At 47.6% G+C, this 3,250-nt stretch overlaps 1 long non-coding RNA gene across 1 annotated transcript; it reads left to right on the top strand.

The window, feature by feature from the left end:
• The first annotated feature begins 1,966 nt into the window (after window positions 1-1,966).
• Window positions 1,967-2,806, top strand: LOC103640953 (uncharacterized). Its single transcript, XR_559953.3, has 2 exons — window positions 1,967-2,336; window positions 2,414-2,806. It is a non-coding gene; the product is annotated as an uncharacterized lncRNA (long non-coding RNA).
• The last annotated feature ends 444 nt before the right edge of the window (window positions 2,807-3,250 follow it).

The raw sequence follows: 3,250 nt of genomic DNA on the forward strand, positions 1-3,250 counted from the left end.
TAAATAATTAAGACATTTATGATGGAAAATAAGATGCAGAACAGAACTGGATAGTGGCATGCAGAAATTTTTTTCCTATCGAAAAAGTATAGTTTGGAAAAAAACCTAACAAACTCTCTATATTATGAGTAGCAGTTATATAGTTCAATACAGAGTAAAGACTAACTACAATCCTTCTTGATCGTTGTCACAAATGTTCTCTATTTTATTAATGGATTTTCTCATAAACGATGGAGCAGCACAGACGATGATATTGAGTTGCTCCCTGGGGCAACCAAGATATGACGATGGAGTTTCACATGTCAGTTCCCTGTATTTCACAAGAAATCTTGTTGATCTTTCACGTCCATCACATAGAAATCTCTACTCATTTAAAGCATTATTGCATCAGTTTCATGTGTCGTATGTCACGTGCGAAACGCGTAAGTTTGTTTCCCTCCTCTGTTTCTAGCCTACCAATGGGTCATACCACCCATGAGAAACCACCTAAGCCCACCTTGACAGAAAGCCGCACATAGCGCAGCGCTCCCACATAGTATCACCTCACTAGTCGAAGGAGGACGAGCGACCGAACCAGCTATTAAAAAAGGGTCGGGCTCCTTTTCAACGCATACCATTCTTAGCCTTTTGCTTAAGATAAAGTGTAATATTTTTCTAATTATTTTAATATTTAATATATGAACCATATGTTCATTTTAATATTGTCGGTGTCTTGAACCAACACCAACGAGTAAATTTGTATATGTGCATTCTAGATCCGGATGGTATGCTCAATGGGCGCAAGATTTATATTCCGTACTTCCAATCTTCGGTGGCTTGAACTACGGGCACCTTGTTGCTTCATGCTCATAATTCGGGTTACAAGCGTGCGAGAGAGGGAAGAGTTCCCAAGTCTCTATGAGTGGTTGGTTCTAAGGGACTACGTATCGAGTGTTCGCTACCTAGCTAAGGCGACCGAGTTCACTACTCTGTTGCCTCTCTGTGTGGTCTCTCTCTTTCGTTGGGTCGACCCTCTCCATCTTATGAAAGGAGTTACTGCATCGCGGTAGAATGAAGCATTCTACTTTTGGTAGAAACTTGTCCGTTGGTATTCGCACTGGTCATCCGAGCCTCTGGTTGGGCTCTTTAAGCCAGCTGGGATGACACGTGTGGGCAGTAGGGTACTCAAGCATCATTATTACTCCTCCTGTGTCGTGCCGACCCCTGGCCTTCATAGCCTGAGCCTCGACGTTTCTCGTCGTGTTGCAGGCCCTGTAGATCGTCAGGGGACTCAGGCCTAGGCTCAGTAGGCCACAAGTGATCCACAGGTCTACGACTTCATAGGCCATGAGTGGGGCTCTGGTATGGGTTCGTATGTCATGAGTGAAAGGAGGACCGAGTCTCTCTATTGTGGCTCAACGCTATGTATTTAATGCGGTCAGTCATTTATGATGGGGGCATTCACCAGGCCGGGTGCAAAATCCACTTGAGTGGCTTCCTCTTGGTTCACCCTACCCCCTTTCGGCTCTGCCTTGCCCGACCCCGGGCTCGGTGCCTCAGGGTTACTCGAGGGCGGGTCCTTCTGGGACAGACTCTTCCTCCGTCCTCCTTCCGACTTGTGGGCCATAGGAGCTCGGGGATTTTGATCCCCAATAGTAGCCCCCGAGGGGAGAGGGTCTCCCCTTAGTGGCTTTCTTGAGTCGGGCGGCGTTCACACATCTTTGGGTCTTGTGCCATCAGTCTTGAGGGGGTGTTCCGGTTTGGTCATAGCATTCATAATTTCTGGAGCCGAGACATTACCTCCCCTGGCCTCCCCTCACCTGAGAGGCGCTAGTTCTTTCGTCACCTTTATAAGCTTGGGTGAGTGTCACTGGTAGCTATTCCGTAGCTCTTGTTCTTTGCTTGTCCCTCGAATGGGTTCCCTTAGCGGGTCGACCACATGGTAGCTATTATATAGGATCGAGGTAAGGTTTCTACCACTTCGAGCCCTTTCTCCTCTTTCTCCCCGGGGGGGCTCTTTTAGGGCTAGTTTGGTAACTACATTTTCCCAAGGGATTCCTATTTTCCCAAGGGAAAATGAACTAATTTCCCTTGCGAAAATGAAAATCTTGTGGGAAAATAGGGTTCCCAAACTAGCCCTTAACGTTTGCTTTTCTATCGCAGAGTGGCCTCCACCGCCTTCGATCACGAGGTGTCTCCTTCTATTAGGTCGTTGTGATTGAGTCTACGGGACCCTCCCCCTCTTCACTTGGAGTATTGGGGTGACCTTGCCGCTTCTCGTGCAGCCCTGGATGTGGCCGATGATGAAGTAGGCCTACTTCAGGACCAGTTCACCAAGTCTGATGGTCGAGTTGCTGGTAGGGTTCCTATACTACTGCCCCTATGTCTCTTATCGTCCTTAATTCTCTTTTCGTATTTTTCCTTCATTGTTCAGTTTTGGAAATTGAGTTGGAGAAGCTTCGTCGTTGGGCGGACTAGGTTGTGGAATATGTCGGAGCCCGCGGCTCTTCCTTGGTGGAAAATTTGAAAAATATCTTGTGTCACAACTGGGATATCGTCGACTTCAGTGTACAGCGAGGGGTGATCAAAGCCTTGGTCATCAGGGAGCTCTTGTCTGGTTGCGATCTCTAGGATGTCATTGGCCTTCCTTAGGATATACCGAATGATGGACTGGAGGATGTCCTGGAGGGCTACGACGAGGCAGTTAGTCATGTTGTGGAAAGGTTGTCCGCAAATGATATCATCCGCAAAGCCTGATGAGCTCATGATGTATCTCGTTTTGACATTGTGTCTTTATGAAGGAATATAATTTTTATTTTAGTTTCAATCGTTTGAGTTTTCCTTTTGTTAATTGTGATTGTGCTTTGGGGTCACGAGACGCCTATGCTGATCTGTTTCCCCCATCGGGGCTCGTAGGCCTGCTTTCTTTAGGTCCATAGGGCATCTTTTTAAACAGGAGCACATGCTCCTTGTTGCCCATTCTTATGGGCAGACGTCGTGATCTCTTGTTCCTCGTGGGTTCCTTGGTGACCCTCGCTTCCTCCCGGTCGATCGCTGGCTGCCATGAATCAGGGAATACCTTTAACGGGTGATCCTTCAAGGCAATGGTATGGGCATTCTTTCCGCTTTTGTAAGGTCTTACCCATTCCTCTCATCCCTGTTGATCCCCTTTGACCTGTCTTAGGGTGGTTGTTGGCCCTTCCAAGGCGTGGGGAGTGTCGGTGTTTGTTACCCGACCACACACCACGGGGTTACCCACGTGATGCTTTTG

Source organism: Zea mays, chromosome 10, assembly GCF_902167145.1.
Source record: "Zea mays cultivar B73 chromosome 10, Zm-B73-REFERENCE-NAM-5.0, whole genome shotgun sequence".
NCBI classification, from domain to species: Eukaryota; Viridiplantae; Streptophyta; class Magnoliopsida; order Poales; family Poaceae; genus Zea; species Zea mays.